A 25,445-nucleotide genomic window follows, 5' to 3' on the forward strand; every position below is an offset into this window, starting at 1 on the left:
ACTACAATCTCAAATATCTATGGCTGGTTACACTATAATTGAATGTTCCTGAAGGAGGAAAGACATTAAATTGAAATATTAGCTGTAGGAAGTTATAATTTTTCCTCACTATAGAGATGCTTCTAAGGCTTACAGACTTTAGCACATATTTGATTTACTATAAATTTGTTCAGTGAAACAGGAATGCCAACCAGAAGAGCAAACTGGACACAGAGCAGACAGCATTAACAGCATTTGATAGCTGCATGTCTAAATCTGACAGACTTTATTTCAAGTATTATGTATTAAAAATTACTTAGTATTTCACAGCAACTTTGTTTTTCCATACTTCAGCACCTGTCAAATATTACTGGCATAAAAAGCCAAATGAAAATCAATTTTTACCTTTCTGTGTTGAGGCATGTATTTAATATGCAGCCCTCAGACAAGGTGGCTTTTCTCCTTTGGATCAGATTTAGCAAAGCATCCCTTTTTACAGTTTGTTTAAGCTAAAATTGAAACAAAACACATCTTTTTGTCAGACAAGTAGTGATTCTGCTTGGGTAAGTGCAACTGCAAGTGATGATGATGTGTCTATATGTTTAGGTTCATTAGATGAGGTTTTTTGTGTGCTCTCAAATTGAAGTCTCTCTTCAGAGATCCCTGCTCAAGCTACCTATTAGTCACAGTTAAATGAGCAACAATTTCAAATATACAGCAAACAGATAAACAGAAACTCTCTGTGTGCAATATTTAACATCAAACACAGCCACGTAAGTTATCCAGAGCTGACAAAGGTTGGCTGAAGCTACAGGAGGAGAAAGTGAGGCTCTCCTTCTCCAGCCACTGCAGAGACCCTGAATAGCAATCCCACCTTCCAGCTTGAGGCACTGGGACATTACAGATGGTCCCTTCAGAAATAAGCATAAAATTCTACAGATCATGCTTTGGAAGCATATTGTGCACCACTGTGGTTTAATTGTAAGATTTAACACACAGCAATATATCTGCTGCAGGGATTTTTGGTCACAGAGCTTTATATTTACTCTTCGCTTCAGTGATTTCAGAATATAATCAAACTCCTGGTATATAAAATCCAAGAACTGAGGTCCCAGAACATCTGTGCAACCTTTTTACTTTGTCCCCTTTATCAAGCTGATCTTCCAAGCATGATACTGATGTCCCCCTACCATGTATCAAATGCCATAGTGCTGTTTGACAGCTACTAAACAGTTACTCTGATTCTCAGAATTTTCATGGTCCATAAAATAGAAAGGATGAGTAAGGGGCAATAAACATGATGTACCAGGATATAAAAAAAAGTCACATGTGGAAATGCAGCACTGAGATTTATACTGAAAAAAAAAAAAAAAAAACCAAACAAACAAAAGCAAACACACCACAAACCTACAATTCTACTTTTAAAACAGAATTTTAATTCCCCACCCATCCCCACGCTTGTACAGTTTGGGGGAAAACTGTCATAAATGGCATGGTGATTTATATTCCACATGAATAAAAATAGATCTCCATAGAAGCCTGAATTTCAAAGATATCCCAACTAGACAGTAAGCTTGTAGGAAACGAAAGGACAATCTTGCATGTATTTATCACATGAAAGTGTGTAGAACATGGGGGAGATCAGTGGCCATGGATAATGACAACACATGTCATTAATCCTAATGACGTTTTCCCATTTTGGGATGTTGAGAGAAACAGCTGGGTGAAATCCACCACCCCCCATGAAATATAAGGGGCACAATTTTTCTTTTTTTTTTTTTTTTCCTCAGGGAGAAGCATTCCCTTCATTGTTTAAATCAATAGAAGACATACATTTTAGCTACAGGGACTGAGAAGAACAGCACAGAGACTGAGCTCACATTTAAATCTCACTGTGGACTCATCCTGAGAAGCATTCTCAAATTAGTCTGATTTACCAGGTACTGTTTCTAAGGGACCAGACATCTCTCCTCACTCAACTGCCCTCTATTAGCAGATGTCTAATCACATCCATGTTATCTCATGGGAAGGCACATATTTAGGCGTCAGGTTTTGCCTTCAGCTCAGAAGAGCTGCAGTTCTGGGATGCAAATATCTCCCTTCTTTCCAAGACCTGGGCTTCCTTTCCACACCAAAACTTTCATCATTTGGTGGTGGTTTTGACCAAGGCAATAGAGTGCATCATCAGCATCTGTGCACACAGAAGCTGAAATGGGCATAAGCAATCTGCTCAGAATCAGCTGAAGACATTTCAGCAAGACCTCTCACATGCATGCAATTTAAACAGTTCAGTATCGGAGAAACATCAACTAAAACAGACATTAAAGAATATCCTGATAGACAGAAATTCTCTTAATTTGCATTAGCTTTACCAATCTGAAAGTGCTGGTTATGGTTTCGTAGTTAAAGAAAATCATGCTAACCATCATGCTAAAAAATAAAAAACAAACAAACAAAAAAAACCCACCAAAAAGAAAGAATCTACAATTAAACAAGAGTGGATTGTGAAATTAAGCCCTTAAGCCAAATGACTAAGAGAAGGTGGCTGATGATTTCCTGTTCCTGCTTCCCAGAGGTGAATCGCATCAAACCCAGCTGAAATTATTTTGTTGTTTGTCAGTAGAAACCAAAACCAGAAAGGTGTGCTCAGAGCAACTGAACATAAAACTAGTGCTCGTATGAGAACTGAACTTTCATACACTGCATGGTGGATAAATTGTCAGACTTTATACTCTGTGACCACTTCAACGCAGTCATGGTTGGGGAAGGAGACTGGGGTGGTAATCATGTTTACATGCTGTGGTGCACCTCAAAGCTCCAAAGCAGAGATTTAAGGACTAGCTTGAAAAGACAGCAGAAGGTACAGTAATGATACTAGAGACTGAGAAACTCAGAGGGTACAGGCTTCTCAGAAGTGCAATGTGATGTATGTTCAGGGAAGCCTCAAACGCCCTTTTTCATAACTCTGTTTATAGCTCATCTGTGTGCAATAAGTCTCGACCAGAATTGGTCTCTGACACAGACTGTAAAACACAAATCTTAAAAGGACCCAATGGAAAATAAAAGTCTGTATCTACAAAAGGGGTGATTTCTGATGTAATCTCTTTCCTCTCATGCCTTCCGTATAAAGGAGATATGGAAAATATGTTTCCCGCTGTAGAAATTAAGAATTCTGCTTCAACAAAACCATATGGCTGCTATGATGTTGAAAAGGTTATTAGTATTATTGCTGTAGCTGCTCCCAAATGAATGCACAGTCCTCCTTTTCAAAGGTCTTTCTCAGCTGACTGTTTATTTGTCAAGCAAAGAGGAACAGTCATTGGAAGAGATGGTAATGGCATCCCAGCAATATACTAGAATATTACCACAAAGACAAGCTGAATCCAGCAAAGATGCCTCTGAACTATGTAGATGTAAAGAGGTATTTTTATCTGCTCCAAATATTTTGACATCAACACAGCTTGATGACAAAGGCATGAAAAAAAGTCATCTTCTATATGTAACAACATACACGACAGAGGAAGCTTCAATAGGAGAAAAAATACAATTTGTTTTCTGGGCTGTCAAGCCCTTTGTCTTGACCCAACAACAAACTTACTGGCCTACTTCAAAGCATAAAGGTAGCAGTAACTGCCTTGATGGTACAACAGAAACTGGACGTGAAAAAAGAAAAAACAGCTTGTTTATACTCTGACAGCTGTGTGCTCTGGCATTCCTCCACTATCATTTCACATATCTTTGCAAGTAGGATGAGACGTACCTGTCCCACATGACAATGCTCTTCTGGGTGTCATTCAGAATTCCCTCTTCTGTGTCCCATGAGCCCTCTTGCTCATGCTTCAACAAGGAGGATAGCACTGAGAAAACATAATAGTGCCAACTCACCATTTACACAGGTAAGGGAATTTCTCAGCCTGCTTTGGAAGACAAATACCACAAGAAAGTAATATCGCATGCTGTGAGCTCGGCCGCTGCAAACAAGAGCCTACACAAGCAAGTCAGTCCTTCCTGATGGACATCCCTTAATAATGATGGCACACTACATTTTCTCTGCACATCCACTTCATTGCCATCCCCCAACCCTCAGGGCTGGGATATCCACAACTTTCAGTTGAATCCATATGCCTCCTCCCATCTGGCTTCCCTGCAATATAGACCAGCTTCACCGTTACACCACCTGTCAGTATCACAGTAGCTTCCATAGACATTCTCCAAGACCATCTTCCTGAATACCACCGGAAAACTGCTACCTCAAACCCACTGGAAACAGTCTGTTATTCAGGGCTAATCATATTTTTCTTCCCTGTTGAAACAAACTTGAAAGAAACAGTCTAACAAATTTTGGGCTACCCTGGCCAGGGAGTGCACTGTGGATGGTCCTGTGCCACCTTATAGAGCCAGCAGGTGTGACTAGAGAAGTTCTCCAGCACAAAGACCAGTTTCCAAGAGCAACAGTACAGAACAGAGATTCACAACCCAGCAGTGCCCACAGAGCAAGCTGAGCAAATAAGCAGTCAATGGTCCTATAATAGGGCTGAAGTAACCATTTTCAGCTTTTAACATGCAACCAGGGGATTCAAGTCATAAGTCTATTAAAATGCCAATCTTCAGAAAACCCACAAGAGGCTGAGGGGATAGAGCTGCAAGATTCAGATTTTATAATGCAGAAGACGTTAGTGACAAAAACCTACATTAGGAGTCACAGTGGGGTACTTGTCCCATACATTTGCTTCCTAAGAGCAAGCAGTTTCCACAGATAAAAATATTACTATAAAAGCCTCCACATGGTCCTTTCTTAAATTTGGCTTATGTAGTTCATCACCAAATATTCAGGTGACAGACATCAGGAAAAGTTATGGTGAATTATTTTGCATATTCACCTAATTCAACGAACAGTATTAGTTAAACCCAGTGATTTTGGGGTTTCCTTTGTTTGCTGTTATATTTTTAAAATATTCAGTGTATTCTGGTACTTTAGAGCAAATCACCTTGTTTAAAGAAATATCAAAAGGTTTACTTGGATTTCACGCAGACTACTTGGCTTTTTTGCTGTAAGAACTGCATTAGGAAAAAGAAGGAGGGAAAAACACCCTCAAAAAACAAAAGTTGAGAGAATGCTTTACTCTGCAGTTGTTCTGGATCAGTCCAAGCTCTATTCATCAACTATACTGAAATTTCTGTCTTATTTCAGCCTGACTTGTTCTTCCCCTCCGTAATAATTGTTTTGGCTGTGAAATAAAAATATATTACCCATCTGTGTTAATCACATATAGGGGGTACCCTATTACTGTAACACAGCTAGAGACATTTCTCTCAGGCTTTCTTTTAACAGTAACGAAGTTATATCAATACTAAGGCAAGCCTTCCAGAACTCAGACTCCACAGAGTTACAAAAAAGATGGGTGAAAAAGTCTTAATGCCAGGCAATGCTGCAGAACATCACCAGGCCTTCTGGGTCAAAAAGTACCTGCTTCTTTGAGCAGCTGGAAAATTGTACAAAACCTGGAACTTTAAGTGGTAAGCAGAGCACAGAAAAGTAACAAAAGAACATATTTTTTCCCCACACCAGTTTAGTCTTTTCTCCTTCTGACACCAGTGGAGATATGAGGACTGATGGGTTGTATGTTATGACAGCATCACAAAACCCTGGACAGAGTCCGTTGGATTTACTGTATTTTTAAAACGGATACCAAAGGATACTGACACACATCCTAGCTACAAAACTGCATATTACATTCTCATGTAGTTCATACTCCGAACAGCCATACAAGACTGAGTAGGTCATTTGTTCAAACGTTAGCCAACATACTGAGAAAACATGCAAGGGAGTACAACCCCCCTTTTTTTTCTTTAAATGAGAAACTGCTCATAAATATTGGTCTTGTTTTCAAAGGAGGACTTTCAGACAATATAAATTTTAATTTATCTGCAAATCATGCCGTAAATGCTACTCCTCCAGAAAGGCATGCAAGTACATGCTAAAATTTAGTATGTGGGGACATGCACTGAAGCACAAAATAAACACAATTTAAAACTTTGTTCTCCGAAGCTCACTTTAGCTTCACTAAAATAAGTTTTAACTTATATTTTCACTTGAAATTGGAAGTGTCAGTATAGAGGAGTTAAACATTCAGATCAGTGAAAGTCCCAGCACACTTAAAGTGGTTTCACTAAACAGATATGAACTGTATAGTAATGCACAAATTAAATAAGGACCTTGACATTTACTGTATCTTGAAAGCAGGGGTTTATAACTAAGGATAGACAGTGACAGCAATAGTAACCAAAACAGATTACTAAACATTTAGTATGAAAAAAGTGACCTACTTTCTTTCTGTAAGCAATTCATGTTCTGATATTTTTATATTCTCAAAAGGAAAAAAAAATAAAAAATCCACAGCTACCATAGGCATTACTTCTTCAGTAAAAGTGGCAAAACAGCATTGGATATAAATCTCATTTCCAGATGTACAGAGTTTTCAGACATGGGCACTTATATGCTCTGTGTAGCACTCTGAGTAAAATAAATTTATTGCTTCCTTTAGGATAGTGGTTAAACTGCCCTGGTTAGCTTGTGCCATCAAAAGTTGGAAAGACAATGCTTTGCCCTCTTGGTTAAGCTCTGTCAGACACTACCTGCTCATGGAAACCAAGGTCTAACTGGGGAATCTCACATGACTGAAACTTACTGAAGCATCCCTAAAAAAAAAAAAAAAAATATACTACCAACAACAACAAAGACTTCCACCTAATTCTTTTCTTGCTACCAAAGTATAACTGACAGAGTAAGGTTATCTGCCAGCAACCTTTGCAAATATGACTGTCCATCATATATGAAAAACCATGGTAGTCAGGTGAAGTTACCAATGACTGGAAAAAGGGAAATATAACCCTATTTTCAAAAAGGGGAAAACGGATGATGCAGGGAATTACACACCAGTCAGTCTCACTGTGGGCAGGTTTGTCATAGCTGTGAGCAGAAGCAAGAGGCCTTGGACAGAACTCGTGCTCCTTTGATTGAAATAAGGAGACCTTAGGCCTTAACATAACCAGAGCATCTGGGAAGGCATATTAGGGAAGTAAGATTTCTGAGGCCGTATAGTCTTACAGTTAGAAAGAGGATGTGAAACTGCAGAATTAAGATGTTGAAAAGTTGTGGTCGGCAAGCAATGTTGAGCAAGTCGACATTGTCAACTTTTGAACGTTAGAACGTTAGCCAATGGAATTTTTGTTTCTAAGCTTATGACATAAGTTAACCTTTGAATGTTAGCCATTGGAACTGCTGTATCTAAGGATATGATGCAAGCTTGAAGAACGAGACTGGTATATAACCCAGTGTAAATGCAATAAACTTTGGCAATTGCTTGATCACATTGATCATCTCTGCATTGTCTGTGATTCCCACGTCAACATCTCACCTCTGTGCCTGGCAAAATCTTGGAGCAGATTCTCCTGGATGGCATGCTAAGGCACATGAAAAACAACAAGGTGCTTGGTGACAGCCAGCATGGCTTCACTAAGGGGAAATCCTGCCTGACCAATTTGGTGGCCTTCTATGATGGGGCTACAGAACTGATGGACAGGGGTAGAGCAGTTGATGTCATCTACCTGGACTTGTGCAAAGCGTTCAACACTGTCCCACACCACATCCTTCTCTCTAAATTGGAGAGACATCAGTTTGATGGATGGACCACTCGGTGGATAAAGAACTGGCTGGATGGCCACATGCAAAGAGTTGTGGTCAATGGCTCAATGTCCAGCTGGAGACCAGTAACGAGTGGTGTCCCTCAGGGATCGGTGTTGGGACCGGTCTTATTCAACATCTCTGTCGGTGACACGGACAGTGGGATTGAGTGCGCCCTCAGCAAGTTTGCTGATGACACCAAGCTGCGTGGTTCGGTTGATACGCTGGAGGGAAGGAATGCCATCCAGAGGGACCTCACCACGCTTGTCAGTTGGGCTGATGCCAGCCCCATGAAGTTTAACCATACCAAGTGCAAGGTCCTACACATGGGTCAGAGCAATCCCAGGCACAGCTACAGGTTGGGCAGAGAAGAGATTCAGAGCAGGCCTGCGGAGAAGGTCTTGGGGATGTTGGTTGATGAGAAAATGAACATGAGCCAGCTGGAGAAGAGAAGGCTGCATGGAGACCTCATAGCAGCCTTCCAGTATCCAAAGGGGGCCTATAAGGATGCTGGGGAGGGACTCCTCATTAGGGACTGTAGTGATAGGACAAGGGGTAACAGGTTAAAACTTAAACAGGGGAAGTTTAGATTGGATATAAGAAGGAAGGTCTTTACTGTGAGGGTGGTGAGGCACTGGAATGGGTTGCCCTTGGAAGTTTTGAATGCTCAATCCCTGCTGATGTTCAAGGCCAGGTTGGACAAAGCCTTGGATGGGATGGTTTAGTGTGACCTGTCCCTGCCTATGGCGGGGGGGCGGAACCAGATGATCTTAAGGTCCTTTCCAAACCTAACTATTCTGTGATTCTATTCTATGATTCTAAGACCTCCAAAACTGCCCCTCCCTACCTGAAGCCTTTCAAGCTCAGAAATCATAGTCTGAAATTCCCAGTAACAAAGACACTTGTTTTAGCCTTTTTCTTTTGGCCTCTGATCTGAACCAACAGTTCCATAAACAAGGGGAAACAGTCTTGATCATACCTTTCTGGAAAAGCTGACAGCAAATTTAAGGTTCAGATAGCATATTAGCAGTTACAGCCTTACATCAGACATAACTCAATGAAATTTGAAAACTCTCTTTCAGAAATGGCTAACATCAAAATACTGTCAGCATTTTATTAAAAATAAAGCTAATTTGGATAAGCAATCACATTTAAAAATGTGCAATAGAGGAGGCTAAAAACAATGCAAACCAAGAGCAAACTTCTGAGGAAACTGATCCTTATACATGCCATTCACGTTCAGTCAGTTCTATTTATTAATTGTGTTCTGTATTACAATTACCAAGATTTTACCAACCAAGATAATACCCACTTCAGGCATAAGTTTCATTCCCAAGAGCAATCGTGAAGCTAGACATGAAGAGGAAGAAGGAAAGACATTAGATGTGATGGAAAATCCTTTTTCTTGGGAAAACTTACTGCAGCATTGTAAAATCCAAGTACCCCTTTCACCTAGACTCCCATTTCTGGTATCATTACTCCTGTTGACTTTGACATTAAGTCAAATCAACCATTGATTGATCTGTAAGCAGATGCAGATAAGAGCTGACAACATGCAAAGAAAAGATGACTTCAGGTGTTCCCTGCATGTTGCTTGTTCTTTTACTCCTTTCTCACTGCCTAAATGGTTGCTATTTTGCTGGTCATATCTGACTAAAACCTAGACATGAGGCACAGACGATCAAATAGTATAATCATAGAGCAGAAGTATGCATCACAAAACAAATGTGATATACGTTTGTAGTATAAGTTACAACACACACTCTTATGTCTCTCAGCTACACACAGGAGCATGTGTACATGGGGGATTTACTTCCATATTCAAATACTGCTCAGCAACAGATGGACAGAGATCACAAAAGCAGCCAGAATAAACCTTTCCCTTTTACTCTTGGATGTACTATGTGAGGTGGGAAATGCTTGAAGTAAATAAAAATTGGAAAATGATGGTACTTAAAAGGATTAAATAATTCATTCAATGGTATTTCTGCTGCCTTCTGTGTAATTGAGCAGCCTTTCTTCTACCTTTCTCATAAAAATACCCCACACCAAACTCTGAATTGTAACCACTGAAAGCAAATAAATTAAAAATTTCTGGCTATTTCTACAAATTGTGGTGTTACGTCTCATCAATCTGCTCCCATTTCACTCTGCAACACAGCTATAAAATGGTTGATTTAGTGTCTTACTTCCGAAGTACCTCACGTACCACATGAGGCAGCAACCACAGGAGTGGTCCAGACTGTAGAGAGAGAAAAAAAAAACCCTTGAATAAATCCCTTGTAATGAGAAACTTCTGAGGGACTTTTACTGCTGTTGTTTTGGGGAGAGGCAGGAAAGTCATTTTGCCAGCCTTTAGAGAACTTCTGTTCCCTGAAGTGCCGTCAGCACCTCTTCAGCAGCCCATTAACTGACAACTCAAAAAAAAAAAAAAAGGGGGGGGGGTGGGAGGGAGGGAATTTCTTTCCCCCTACCAGCTCCCAGTCTTTCCCATGGGATAGTATTTCTGTCCAGTTTTCACCCCAGGCAGAGTAAAAAGGATATCTTTTTTTCTTTTCCATCAGCCACTTGCCTGCTGGCTTGTATGCTTCAGAAAGACTCATCCCTGCCTTTCCTTTGCCCACACCACTCTACAAACCAACAGCTGTTATCTTTGTGCATGTTTGCAGATGATCCACATCAGCTACCCAGGAACAAAAACAGACTGGGCAACTCATTCACATGCATATTATTTACTTGGTCCAAGCAAGCTGATGGCCCTGATGCTCATAGATGCTCATATGCACTAAAACAGATTAACCCTGGCAACAGAGAAGGGCTTTAAAATGAGTCACAGTGTAATTTATTCCTTTTTTTACAATGCCAGAGGAGCATGAAGTGGCCTGAGTGCAGACAAGATCATAGCCAAATGACTTCTGCCATTGATTTCAAAGCAAAATTCAACCATGTTTTAGCATTCATTGAACTGAGCTTGAAACCCAGTTCAGCTGCACTAGTACCAGTGAAACTGCCAGTTCAGCTCAGCTAGGCATGTACATCAAGATATCTGAACATCTCTGTGTGCTTAATTTAAGAGTCCCAACAAGATATGATGGAGAAAAGAGACAGTTCAGAGGGTGGATACGGAACATATAGAATCATAGAATCGTTAGGATTGCAACTCATCCTTCTATTAACTCATTTAAATGGACACTAAAAAACAGAGGGATCCAAGACATCCAGTTGTTCTTGACCTTAACTTCCTGGTCAGTTTTCAACTATCATTATTACATTAACATTAGGCAGCTAAGCACTTTGTTTGAGGTCACAATATTACAATCCGCCATATTTTTGAACCTCTATTTGACATCCCCTTCCTTGTCTTCACAGTGGCTGAAGCACAAACAAGGACAAGAAAAAGCCTTCAGCAAAGGCACTTTCAGGTGTCTTTTCACTGTGCACCTAAATGAGACCTGTGTTGCTCTAACCTGCAAATTTTCATCACACAGAAAGCAGAGAAATTAAAAGATACTATAAATCTTAATTACAGAAGCATGCTGTTAATAGCAATTTCCCCTACTTTTAGCTTGTGTCCACTTGTGGCCCTCTGGTATATCAGAGTTACCATTCGTGGAAAAAAAAAAAAAAACAACAAAAACCAACCAAGCAAAAAAACCCAAGCAAACAAACATACAAAAAAAACAAAAAAAAAAAAAAAACAAAAAAAACCACAAAAAAAAACCAAACAGGAAAAAAAAAAACCAAAAACAAAAACACAACCCCCCACCCCCAAGCTACTGAAGTAAAAAAAAAAAACCACAAAAAACTAACCCCACCACACTTTTAGGCATCCCAGCTGCCACCACCCTTAGCAATCCCATAGAAAGAATAAGCATGAAATAATCCAGCATCCTCCTACTTCGACTTCTGGCAAGCACAGCCAAGGCAGACAAATGGAGGGATGAAGTCACAAGCTCTATCCAGCTCTATCCACATGATTTCCCTTTGCTGGGCTTGCTGCCCAATACTCATGGTTCCTGTTGAATATGAATTCACAGCCAAAACAATGCTTGTAGTCTAGGCACACGCAATTTCTAAAGTGAGATTAAGGCTACTATACTGAAACTAAATCTGAGATTCTCAGCTCATTTCTGCTGCCTCAGATAGCCCCAAACCACTGATATTTTTTTTTAACAGACTCTCAGTTCAAATGCTTTGGATACAAAATTACATAGAAATGAAAAGTACATATCAGTAAGGTGTGTTTCTCAAGATATAATGCCACACATAATAGCATTTGTGTCCCAGTTATTGTAGGTGGACAGCAACTAGATCACACTGGGTGATCCAAATGCATTCTAAAAATAAAAGTGCTGTGAGTGTTTGCACTGCAGCACCTCCAAGACTGCTGAAGAAAAAGTATCTGTTTTCCTACATCAGTCCTGCAGACAGTTTAATGAGCAAACCAGTGCTATCTTCATTTTCAGTGTGTATTCCAATCATTCCTCTTTCCTGTTCGACTATTACAGCTGACATTTAACATTACCAATCACTACTACCATATCTGCAAAGAATAAGTAGACTGTGTGTGGCTTATGACTAGACCAGAACAAACATTTTGAATGACATTCAATTAATATCAAGCCAAATTTCGTTAGAGGATATGACATGTATATCCTTTAAAAAATAGAAAGCTTCAATCAAATGTGTATTACTTGCAAAATGAAATCAGTGTCTGAACAGCAGTTATTCAGAAATCAGTAACCAATGAAAAAATAGACAGGGTTTTAATACACATTGTAAAAACTTTACTATCCTATCAGAACAAATTAAATCTTAAAATTTTAAGATTGCTTTATAAACTTCTGGTTTAAGAAAAAGCAAAACAGATCCTCCCACTTCCCCTTTAAAAAGGTTTGGGAAATTGTTTTATCCACTTTCCAAAGGGAGAGGGGGAGGGAGAAGAAAAAATAACAAAAAAAAAAGCAAAAAACCCCACCACAACGCACCACCAAAACACCCAGCTGTTCACTAAGAAACATTTTCCATTAATTTGAAAAAGTTTTCTACATACAACTTAAGTAAAAATTATTTTTTTTTTTATAAAAACAAGCACCAACTTTTCATGTTTGATGGCTTCACTTTCCAACCAGTAAAATGATCTTAAATGAGTAGCAGACATATAGAAATGAGATCTGTCATTCAATCCCCGAAATAATCATCAACCCAGACCATATCTGACATATCTATTACACCATTTTTGTCTTCAGCCTTTTTCAACCAGTTTCCTCATTAGAGACTTATGGAAAAAACACACATACCCTAGCCTCTTTTCACACAAACATACCTTTTAACAGACCCATTTAAACACAAGCTATGTGGGTCAAATCACTTTGTTCATGTTATTACAGCCAGCACACTACAGTTCTTTTGTAACCTCCAAGTTTTGCTCCCTATACTCCTATTTGAGAGCATTTCAAGAACCATTTTTCTAATTTTCATCTTGAAACCTACCTACATGCATTCCTAGCCAGTTTATAACTTTGTTCAGTGCCAACATTATCCTTTAATTTAAAAACTCATGCTCATTTATGCTTTTCTAATCAAGCCCTATAAGCAGCAGAGAAAAAAAACTAAGGTCAGGCATAAAAAAATTAGTCTGCTTCAGGTGCAGTCCGGCAGCCTTCAAGCTTTAGTTGGACAGATAAGGAGCTGCTGAGAAAAAAAAAAAATCAAAGGAAAAAAGAGGCTTATAAAAGGTGGAAGCAAGGACAGGGGGCCTGGGAAGAACACAGGGATGCTGTCCGGGAAGCTAGGGACCAGGTTAGGAAAGCTAAGGCCCAGTTAGAATTGAACTTGGCTAGGGATGCGAAAGAGAACAGGAAGGGATTCTATAGGTATGTAGCGAATAAAAAATGGACTAGTGACAGTGTAGGCCCCCTCCTGAAGCTATCGGAAGAACTGGCTACACAGGAATTGGAGAAGGCTGAGGTGCTTAATGACTTCTTTGCCTCGGTCTTCACTGGCAAAGGCTCTGAACACACCACCCAACTCTTGGAAGGCAGACGCAGGTACTGTGAGAATGAAGACCCTGGGCCCACTGTAGGAGAGGGTCTGGTTTGAGACCATCTTAAAAATCCGAACGCACACAACTCCATGGGACCTGGTGAAATCCATCCGAGGGTCCTGAAGGAGCTGGCGAATTAAGTTGCTAAGCCACTGGTCATCGTATTTGAAAACTCATGGCAGTCAGGTGAAGTTCCCACTGACTGGAAAAGGGGAAATATAACCCCCATTTTCAAGAAGGGGAAAATGGAAGACCCGAGGAATTACAGAGCAGTCAGTCTCACCTCTGTGCCTGGCAAAATCTTGGAGCAGATTCCCCTGGAAGGCATGCTAAGGCACATGAAAAACAACAAGGTGCTTGGTGACAGCCAGCATGGCTTCACTAAGGGGAAATCCTGCCTGACCAATTTGGTGGCCTTCTATGATGGGGCTACGGAACTGATGGACAGGGGTAGAGCAGTTGATGTCATCTACCCGGACATGTGCAAAGCATTTGACACTGTCCCACATGACATCCTTGTCTTTAAATCGGAAAGAGATCAATTTGATAGGTGGACCACTCGGTGGATAAAGAACTGGCTGGATGGCTGCAAGCAAAGAGTTGTGGTCAATGGCTCAATGTCTGGCTGGAGACCAATAACGAGTGGTGTCCCTCAGGGACTGGTGCTGGGACCGGTTTTGCTCAACATCTTTGTTGGCAACACGGACAGTGGGATTGAGTGCGCCCTCAGCAAGTTTGCTGATGACACCAAGCTGCGTGGTTCGGTTGATATGCTGGAGGGAAGGGATGCCATCCAGAGGGACCTTGACACGCTTGTCAGTTGGGCTGATGCCAACCCCATGAAATTTAACCATGCCAAGTGCAAGGTCCTACACCTGGGTTGGAGCAATCCCAGGCACAGCTACAGGCTGGGCAGAGAAGAGATTCAGAGCAGCCCTGCAGAGAAGGACTTGGGGGTGCTGGTCAATGAGAAAATGAGCCAGCTTCAGTGTGCACCTGCATCCCAGAAAGCCAACCGTATCCTGGGCTGCATCAAAAGGAGCGTGACCAGCAGGTCGAAGGTGGTGATCCTGCCCCTCTACTCTGCTCTTGTGAGACCTCACTTATAGTATTGTTTGCAGTTCTGGTTTCTGCAACATAAGAAGGACATGGAACTGTTGGAACAAGTCCAGAGGAGGGCCACGAGGATGATCAGGGGACTGGAGCACCTCCCATATGAAGATAGGCTGAGAAAGTTGGGGCTGTTCAGCCTGGAGAAGAGAAGGCTGCATGGAGACCTCATAGCAGCCTTCCGGTATCTGAAGGGGGCCTATAGGGATGCTGGGGAGGGAGGACTCTTCATTAGGGACTGTAGTGATAGAACAAGGGGTAACGGGTTATAACTTAAACAGGGGAAGTTTAGATTGGATATAAGGAAGAAATTCTTTCCTGTCAGGGTGGTGAGGCACTGGAATGGGTTGGGTTGCGAGTGCTCCATCCCTGCTGATGTTCAAGGCCAGGCTGGACAAAGCCTTGGGTGACATGTTTTAGTGTGAGGTGTCCCTGCCCATGGCAGGGGGGGTGGAACCAGATGATCTTCAGGTCCTTTCCAACCCTAACTATTCTATGATTCTATGAAATACTGGATGCCCAGAGCCTTGTGTTCTTGTAGAGGCCTCACCAGCCCTCAGGCATCAGTACGTCCCAGACTCTCACAGAAATACCAGTCCATCCTCCCTTTGTATTTATCACCATCACACTGGTGTCTTGTCTGTTTCTGTTAGAGCTCCCAAATTAGACTGGCTAATATTTTACCATTCCTTCAGTCCATATGGGTTTGCACTTTTTGCTACTGAATTTAGCCCTGAGTGTGCTGCTCTTTTCTCCAAGGTCATTCATTTCTTGTGTATAATGACCTTTTGCTATTCAATCATCCAATCCCTAGTTTTGTTCTACCATGAATTTCTACAGCCCAAGCTGACCTCTTTGGTGCCAAAGTTACTTCATTAACAAATGGAAAAGAAATGCTGAAAAAAGATATGCAATGCAAACACATGGTTAACTTCCATATCTATCACAGTTTTGTATAACAATTTTTGTTGAACCCTGGCCTGCCAAGTTCATTTAGGCAGTTATATCGACTCTGTTACGATAATTCCTTTCAGTAGTACAGCATGAGATGCAGTCCTTAAGAAGATTAAAATACGTATCTTTTGCATGTACATTTAGGTAATTTAAACAAAGGTTATATCCTGAAGGACAACCCCAATACCCAAGAATCAAAATAATTAGTGGCCTCCCATTTGCAGAAAATTCATATATACAGTATTAATAAAGGACAAATTACAAAGCATATTTTATATGCGCCATTAAACTGCTAGGATTAAGTCTGCACAGAATGTAATTGCCTTCTGATGTGAATGAAGTACAAGAAGCCCAATCGGATGCAGCACAACCCAATTTATGGCAGAGTCCTGGAGTTTTTTAGTGATTAGTGTCACAATATCACAAGTGTAATATATTACAGTGTTAAGAGGTACATAGCCCGGTTGTAAATTATTTCACTTTTCTCTGCTGTGCATTTGAGGTGACAGAATGAAGGCAAATTTCTTCTTGACCATTTAGACAGCTCATTATTGCCCCAGAACGCTCTCGTGCCATCACTAATCTCTGCAATGTATCATCATTCATGTAAAATATCAATTTTCTAGAACTACTGTTTAACAGCATGTTTTGTTTTCTAATTTTTCGGTATTTTTTGAGGACAATTTCTCAGCTGAATTCTGCAAAGACCGACAACATGGAAACTCCCAAAAACACAAGGGTAAGACACCTTTATGAGCTAGTTTCTCAGCTGATGCAAGTTTTATTTTCTCCATTATAGTATACATTACACTGGCAATTAGGTTAGCTCTCACTGAAGCTGAGGGACACCAGAACTGCCTTTCACTTGGTGCAAGCTGAAACAATCAGACATTGAGAAAATTATGAGGATCTCCATGTAAAAGCAGAGCTGTACTACAGCAACAACTGACCTGCTGGAGCAGCAGAAAGCTGCATGACACATGAAGTGATCTGATCTTGAGAAGTCCCTGGGGCCAATTTGCAAAGAAACATGTGCCCTTGGCTAATGGGTTGCAGGTTTTTATCCCCAAGGGGCCACCTGCAGAGCCCACATCACAGACAGGCGAGTCACACTGCTGTGAGGGAGTCATGAATCTTAGGTCAAAGCACTGTCTTTTTGCATCAAGAAACACTGCACCTATGAACTTGAGCTCCCAGTGATGTGCAGGGAACGCATCTTCAAATACCACAATGACTGCAGCAGTAACACAAGTCATTGTAAAATGGTCCCAGCAGTTTGCAGGATAAGCCCTCACTATCAGTAGCACAAGCTTATTTCAAGGGAAACACCCAGCACACCAATGATGGTTTTGGGGTTGGGTTAGGCAGGACAGGACAGATGAACTGACAGTATCAAGCAACAAGTGCTGCTCAAACAAGAGGACAGGTTTACACAAACACAGTGAGAAAACACAAGACTGCTGAACAAACTGCAACTTGAAATAGAAGGGCAAAAGTAAGAGTTGAAAAATCAACATCACTGCAGCTTTGATTGGGAAAGCCGCAGCTTTTGTCAAAGAAACTGTTTTGAACCTGATTGGTTCAGGTTTTTATGAACATCTGGGGAAGGCTAGTGAGATACTGCATACGAAAGTGCACAACAAAGATTTGCATTGGCTTGCTGCAGCACAAAGTGCCGCTGCAGACAGAAATAAGGAAAACAAAACTAACATCTTTAAGCGGTTTTATGACTGAAAAAAACCCACCACCAAGAAACCCCCCAAAAAAATAAAGAAACGCCACCCAAAAAAACCCACAACACAACACAGTTGTATTGAGGCAAATGAGAGGAAAAAAGTTATCAGGGTCAGAGTAACTGAGCCTTTGCAAGATGCCTGGAGAATGCTGTCTGGCAAAAGAAATATTAAAATAAAGCCACCACCAAAGCAGTCCAAGAGCTCAGGACCCAAGCCACACTCAGCACTGTCACAAGTGTAAATATCAACTATAATCAATGAAGACAAACTTCAAAATAAACCATTTCCAGAAGATGTCTTCTGTTTTCTCATCTACAGGATAACCAGTGCCAGGTGGGATTGTCAGGGTCAAGCAAAGATAACCTTACAAGTAAGTCTGTAAAGCAAAGGATGCAATAAAAAACTGCAAACCAGCTCAAACACTGAGTCATGCAATAGAAGTATTTCCAAGACAAGGCAAACAACTTCCACATACTCGCTGCTGGAAGAAACTCATGAGAAGAGCAACGACTTATAAGCTTAAATAGTATGTAAAAATAAAATATTATTCAGAGGTATGCCTTATGCAGCATTTGCCTTTTATCATTCGAACAGCTGGGAAGGAGTCTGGGAAAGGTGGTAGCAGGACTGGCACAATACCTGGGAGAGAATGCAAGGGTATGCAAGAATTTTGTATCCAAACTAAGGAAAGACTTCTTGAATTTCTGGAACCCAGAATGGGGTTTCTTTTTAAAACATCTTCTGCATTACACAGCAAGTTTAGCTAAATTCCTACCATCTCCCCTTTTCCCAAGGATCACTAGCGCTCTTTGCAGTCCAAATTCAATTATCAGTTTGTCCAGCAACATAACCTTAACTGCATCAGCATTTCTCAGCTTAATGAGCAGCCAAATTTTGTTCAAAAAGAAAAAAAAAAGTTGCTTAAAAAATATTTCTTTCTACACACCCCAATTTAATATTTTTGAATTTAGAAATAAAGTTAATTTCCTGACTGAAATGATGCATCTATTTACAAGTGCTTTTATTTGGTCATCTCTCAGTGCCGAATGCTGAATCCTAATTCCCAAGCACCTTCAGAAACATTTCCCCCAACCTTCTACCCCCTTCCCTCCTCCACCTCCCCCAGTCCTATGTGCAGAATAAGCTGGTCAGCCTGACATCTGCCTGATCAGTAACTGTACATGAGGTGAACCCTTTTATGGAAGAACAGCTACTGCCTCGCACCACCAAGAGTGATAGTGACACTGCATGGAGCTGAGTCCAGGGATACCTCTCAAACCTATGGGCCCAGCTCTGGGCTTCACACCAGCCAGCCCCTCAGATGCAGACTGCTGAGTGGCATAAAGCAGGGAACAGTTAATGTGTGCATTTCCCGGTACTTAATAGAAGTTCTCAAACACTTCAAAATCATTACAATTAAAGGAAACAGGTGGTTTTCATTAATCAGCCAGATCACATCATTGCAGAAAATCCTACTCTTGAACTGCATAGGCTTTGTACAGATGAGGACAACTGATAGGCTGACCCAGCTTTTCCCAAGATCTGCTTAATTCAGCAGAAAATATGACAACTTCTGTAGCAGAGATAGCATCATCTTCTGTTTAGGAAAATATTTTCTCTCAGGAAATAAGAATCTATCCAAAGAAATGGAATCCATCCAAGGAAATTTGGGTTTAATCTTCCTTTTTTTGATGCAACAAAAGGAAATCTGCCAGCTCAAACACCTAAACACACTTTCTTCAGCACAGAGCATCCACTTCATCAGCCTCTGGGCAGCATAAGATTATGCCTTCTGACTGCTTTCAAATTGAATTCATAATTTCCCTGCAAGAGACATTGCATGTTTCTCATTACTGGAGATGGCAGAGTGAAGACATTTTGTAAAACTGACCAATTTTTATTTTATTGGCACACAGTATAATCAGCCTACTCACACATCAGGCAGAACTTCTATTAGGCAGAGCTTTGCATGCTTTCAACACTCCTTTAGAAAGGAAATGTGTCTATCAAGCAGTGATAATATATGTTTGCTTTAAGCCATGAAGTCCTGAAAGGCTCAATGGATAAAGGCATGTAACACCACCTGCTAAATGCTAGAGCAATGCAAAATTCCTGCTCCAAGCTCAGGCACCAAAGAGTTCTTTGTATTGCAGCCAGACTGGGTGAAGCACAGAAGAGGAAAAGGATGACTGGGATTTTCAGCTTTTAAATATATTCTTAGTCCTTGTGCAAAGAATTCAGCCTATAAGTGATGCAACAAAAGAGGCTATTCATCAAAGGGTATACAAAGAGGTTAATCAATTTCAGCACTCATATTCCTTTTGCTGAATAACTGTTCAAGCCATGAACAGTTTCACCGGTCCTAGTGAGTCAACATGCAAGAGAGAACATTCATTATGAGGCCAGTTATCAGTCAGGCCCTTAAACTCACATAGGTTTGTTTAATTTCACAGACAGGTAAAAAAAAAAATAAATTAGTTAATACAACCTGCCTGTTGAAGAGCAATCACAGGTTTAATTAAAAGTAAGGAGAGCATAGAAACCATTTTACCTACGCTACCCTCACCTGATTGAAAATTCATCCTACACAGAAAGATTTAATTCTCTTAGATAACATTGTGCTGTTTAACTTGAGATTTCCTTCTCCTGGACAATTGCTTTAGTAGTCTGCAAGGCTCTCCTTGCCAGAAAGTGGTCATAGGCACTATTATAAATACATGGACTCTTTCAGCTCTTAAAGGTCCACCCATGGCTAACGGATTTTGCTGGGAAGATGCGCTGCATCCTGCTCAAACCAATTCCAACTGAACAGATGCAGCTCAGTTTAAAACACTTGCTCTAGATACCAGAATTTTTGTGATATAGTTCCTTGTTTGCATAATTTCCTCCACTCAGATGAGACTGCTCTGAAAATTCCCCTGCAGTAACTCATGGCTCATATTTATTAAGTCAAAATAAACCATCCAGTGTATTGACTGAACTTGCATAATCGAGGGCAAAAAGTCATACCAAATTTTCCTCTTTAAATTTTTGTTCAAATTCTTGTAAACTTGACTGTTTATGAAATGTCAGAATATCAAATAGATGTTACAAGCTTTAAATTGGCAGATTTCCCACATCAATTGTGCGTTGAAGTATTCGATAATCAGCTGCAGGGTGTAATACATGCTACATCTTCCAGGCCAGAAATAGCTGATTGCAATTATCAAAAGCAAACTTGCTCTCAAGGGGGAGATATTAGAACAAAGGGAAATGAACAAAAAGAAATCATGTCTGCTCTGCTTCCCGGTAAAGAACATGCACCGGGGTAATGGAGAAAGGAAGACTGCAATGAAAAGCTAGAGCTAGCTTTTAATAAAGAGCAAGTTTTAAGTTCAAAGGAGCCTGAAAGAAAGCATTTACTAAGCAACACACTTTGCCAACAGATATCGGAAAGCTAAAAGAAAGCGGCAGTATAAGCTACAGGGATTTCTACAATGAGCAGCAGGAATCCCTGCTAGCAGAGCTGAGGAAGTGTGCAGAGATACCTCGATTTGGCTGCATCTCCTGCACTTTGTAAGTAAAGACCACTTAGTTCATAAAATCCTCTACAAAAGTTCTATTTGCTTTCCTTCAATTGCTATGTGTCCTCGAAGAATAAAATATGAAGTGTAGTAATTGGAAGCTGAAACACCACTGGGAGCACAGCCAAGTGATAGGCAAGTCCTGGAGATAAATACTCCCCCCCTGCATGTCCCATTCTAGAGCTGTCACAGCAGGGACAGCAAGCATCAACCTGCACCAAGCAAACCTTCCTGCAGAGCTGCAGACAGATTATGACTAGAACCATGACAGCTCGAGACAAAAACACAAAGTCACAGCCCCAAACTGAAAGTTTCAATGCAGTTGTTCAATCGGACACTGAGCTGGGGTTGAGAAAGAGAACAGGGCATACAGGTTTTAAATAAGATCCTTGCAAACTTGAAACACTTGGACCATATTGTTTGAAACATTAAGCTTGAGCCACTAATAGAAAAGCACTTTTCTGGGGGGAGGGAATGGGGTGAGAGGCTTAAATCCTCAAGATTAAGCCTTTAAATCCAGGGTTGGCAGCTAATGGAGACCAGCTCCCCTTCTTCAGAGGTGCTGCAGACAGCCTGCTCCTTTTACGAGGATGTTCAATTTAGGTACATAAACATGCATTTAGAGATCTAGCTTTAGGCCCCGAACTCCCAAGATATAAAAATGAGTAAATTGGATTTCAAAATAAAACTGCTACATTGGAGCTGAAAAGAACAGCAAATTGCAGCTCAGTGTGAAGGAAGAAGCCTGGTACACCTCAGGGCAAGGTCTGGAGCAGCAGTGCTGACAGACCCTGAGGAAAAGCAGCATTAAGAAGGGCTGATAGAGCTTCCTGTAAGAAACAATCCTTATCCAATATCATCTTCTAATTTACTACTTGAGTCTACATCTTCTGCATATGTTCTATATACAGCATACACACAGCCGTTAACCAAGTACACTGAGAGGAGTGACAGCAGCAGAGTTAATTAGGAAAAAAACATTTCCATCTAAAGGAGATATGAATTGACTCAATATCAGAGTACAGTCAAATTATTTCTAGACTGAAATATTAGGGAGGAATTATTAGACCCTCATTCTGTCCAAATTAGTTTACTCAGTCATAGCTAAATTCTGAGTTCTTAAGAAAAAATAGTCTATGAAAGTATAAATACTTTGAGATAGTTTTTCCACATTAAAGTCTCTATCCTTTTTATCTATGCCTGAGTAAATACTTCATATCCTGCACAGTATTCATATTTTATCCTGTAAATGAAGCAGCAAGAACTGAATAACCCCACATACACCACAGCCGATAATAATTAGTTCTCCTGGGTTCAATTAATCTCCTGACACCTTAAAAAAAAAAAAAGGAAGGTGGGAGCACTATCCATTCATGAAGGGGAGCAGCATCAAAGAGAAGGCTGCATGGAATAGGCTCTAGTCAATGCCAGATTTACCTCAACTGCTACAGCAGGGACAAGTAATAAAAAGCCACTTAAAGTACTGTATTCATTTTGTGTCCCATAGTTCTTTACAACTCTTATGCACGCATACAGGGATCCAGGCAAACTGCAGACTGCAGGACACACAGCCGCACGGCTGCCTGTAGCACTTTGGGTTGATTGTTAGAGGATTGTAGCCCCCCTAGTTTGTGCATTTATATCCAAAAACCACGTAGCTAAAGAACATTTCAGTTCATGGAGGAAATGTTGTTTCTATGGCTCACTCACCCTGAAATGAATAAGTAAATTGAGTTCCACATCAAAGAAATTTTCTGGAAGACAGGTGCAAGAAATGCAATTTATTCAGTGCTGAAATGCAGAAGAGTCACAGAAGTCAGTTTGACTCATTTTTTTTTTCATTGTCACCTTAATATCTAGTGCAATGTAACTCCTGTGCTTAAAACTAGCAGTAATAATGCAAATTTGATTTGAATTCTTTTGCACACTCAAATTCTGTTTTCAGCACTTCCTCACCAATAGTTCACACAACCACCACCATCAGCACAGCTGATGCCTCTAACAGGCCAACACTGCAAGCTTGCCCCTTTTATTTGCAACTCTGAAGAGACAAAACAGCTGATACAAAACATTTCTGGGACACAGTCCCTAAAAAGTCTTAGAAGGCTCTCGGTAACCCACAGCACTCGCGTAGCGAGGGGTACAAACACAGCAATCCCCCAGAGTACCCAGCCAAAAATACTTTGCCATTGTATTAGGGTAGTGTTTGTCCTCTCAGCACCAGGGAAATGGTGGGGTGGTTTCCTCCCTCTTTACCAGTGATATTCCAGATGTTGAGCCTTGTGTCACACGTATTTTATTTAGCTTATTCCAACTTGGATGAGAGTACAAAATTACCTTAGAAGGAACTGTAATACCATGAAAACTTAGTGAGTTACATGAAACTCAGGAATTGTTTCCATGAGCTGCAATGAAAAAGTTACCTTTTCGGCTACAACTAACCTGTCCTTGTAGTGAAAACATTATTGGGGGGGAGTTTCCAACATTAGCAACATTTACTGCGATAATATACTGGAAGATTTAGTAATACCCAACAGAAGTCTTCAGTTTAAAAAAAGGTGAAATAAGTGTTTGGAAAATAATTTTTTTTAAAAAGTAGAAATTTGGCCTCAATTATTTCATAATTTACACTAATAAAAGCAAGAAGTTCAGTGGAGGAAAGAAAGCAGTCAGAGATTTAAAGGGTGGGATATCGCTTATTTTGTCCAAGAAAAGACTTTTTATTAGTTCCTCTGCTGAGCAATTTTTAGAGGTCAGACAATAGGGACAAATGAATCAATGTAATAATTCTGAAAGAAAAGTCAAGTTTAATAACAAGTAGATGTAATGTATGAACAGATACAGAAAAAGCCTTCAATGATGATAGCTCTGTGTCAGCTTTTGACAAGATGTGGTTGAAAGATTACATATTACATTTTGCTTCTGTTTCTGTTAAGTGGTTACAGTGAAATTGTGTTGTTCCTCCTTGTCTCTAATATGTCACCGATGGATCAAAGCGGCTTTAAAAGAAATAAACAAGAAAAACAAACAAACAAACAAACCCCACACCAAACACACAAAACACAAAACCCCAGACAAACAAAAAAAACCCAATCTTACCCAGCTGTGCTGAAAGTAACATTATATCTGGGGAAACATCAAGGCCACCACTCCTTTTCTTACAATAACCAAAAACTGAAATGCAGTTTAAGACAAAAAGCAGCAACTACTCACACAAAGAATATATCTAACTTATTAAAATGAAGCAAATTACTGTAATATTACTACACACAAGTCAACAGAAAAGCTTAAGTACTGCTTTTATAGGTCATTTGCCAACCACCAGCCTTACTCACTCCACCTATTTCCTTGCTTGCTTTTGGTCACTTCATATGTAAACTACAGCTGACTCCCAGCCAGGGCAACAAGGTAGGGATAAGTAGACATAAGTAGGATAAGAAAAAGGACAGACAGAGGGGAGCCCATGCTGTGGCTGTATCTTACAGTTAGAAATTCAAGATCAGAAATTCAAAAAGAAATTCTAAAAATTAAATGTTTAGGTCAAATCAAAAGAGCACAGGATTTTTCCAATCTTATAACTGAATCCAGACCCCTGGAAGCCCCCTACTCCTTGGGCCTCTTGACTCAAGTACTTTTCTTCACAACTTATTTATTACATAACTATAAATGATTCTGGCATTCCTAATAAAGCACTTGGTTCCAGTAAGCAAAGTTATGTATCTTGTTTATCCCTACATAAGAGCTTTTGGCTCTCCATAGATAAGCTTTGTACACTCTTACAATTAAATCACTAACAGATATACAGCCTACTTTAAGACATTTTCAAGGAGAAAAAATAGAAATAAGCTCCAAGAAATGCATTTTTCAAATAAACAACATACCTCAGGATAAGCTTGTAACATCCAGCATAAGACATATTCTTCATCTTGTACCAGGCAGCTGAACAAGCAACATCCTTTGCCTCCCCATATGAAAGGGAGCTATTAAAGGCTCAATCACAGCTTTCAAAGAGCACTTTCAGTCAGTTCCTTGCTCACACCTCAAACACTATTCCTCCAAACCCAACCACTTCCTCTGCACACCTCTCTCTCAACCTCCCATCCTGCAAGGGGCCTTGGCCATCCACTCTACCCCACTCTCCACAAGATACAGGTGACATCAATTTTCCAAGGCACCCAGCAAATAGCCTTAAGTGGCCCCAGCTGCCTCTGGGCTGGATGTAAGAGCCTTTTCATGTGCCCATGTTATTATATATTTAATCCAAGAGTACTACATATTCCTACAGCATCATGTACTTATTAACTGATGTATTATGAATACCCTATCAACTGTTGCTGCCATAAAAAAAAAAAAAATTAAGCTGTACTGCTTAA

General features: G+C 40.4%; 1 long non-coding RNA gene across 1 annotated transcript in view; it reads right to left on the reverse strand.

Moving 5' to 3' along the window:
* Positions 1-25,160, reverse strand: part of LOC136011209 (uncharacterized) — a 61,665-nt gene extending 36,505 nt beyond the window's left edge. Inside the window, exon 1 of the long non-coding RNA XR_010611287.1 lies at positions 24,954-25,160. This is a non-coding gene — a long non-coding RNA (uncharacterized LOC136011209). The remainder of the gene's footprint in view (positions 1-24,953) is intronic.
* Between the last annotated feature and the right edge of the window lie 285 nt (positions 25,161-25,445).

This window comes from Lathamus discolor, chromosome 3 (assembly GCF_037157495.1).
Source record: "Lathamus discolor isolate bLatDis1 chromosome 3, bLatDis1.hap1, whole genome shotgun sequence".
NCBI lineage: Eukaryota > Metazoa > Chordata > Aves > Psittaciformes > Psittacidae > Lathamus > Lathamus discolor.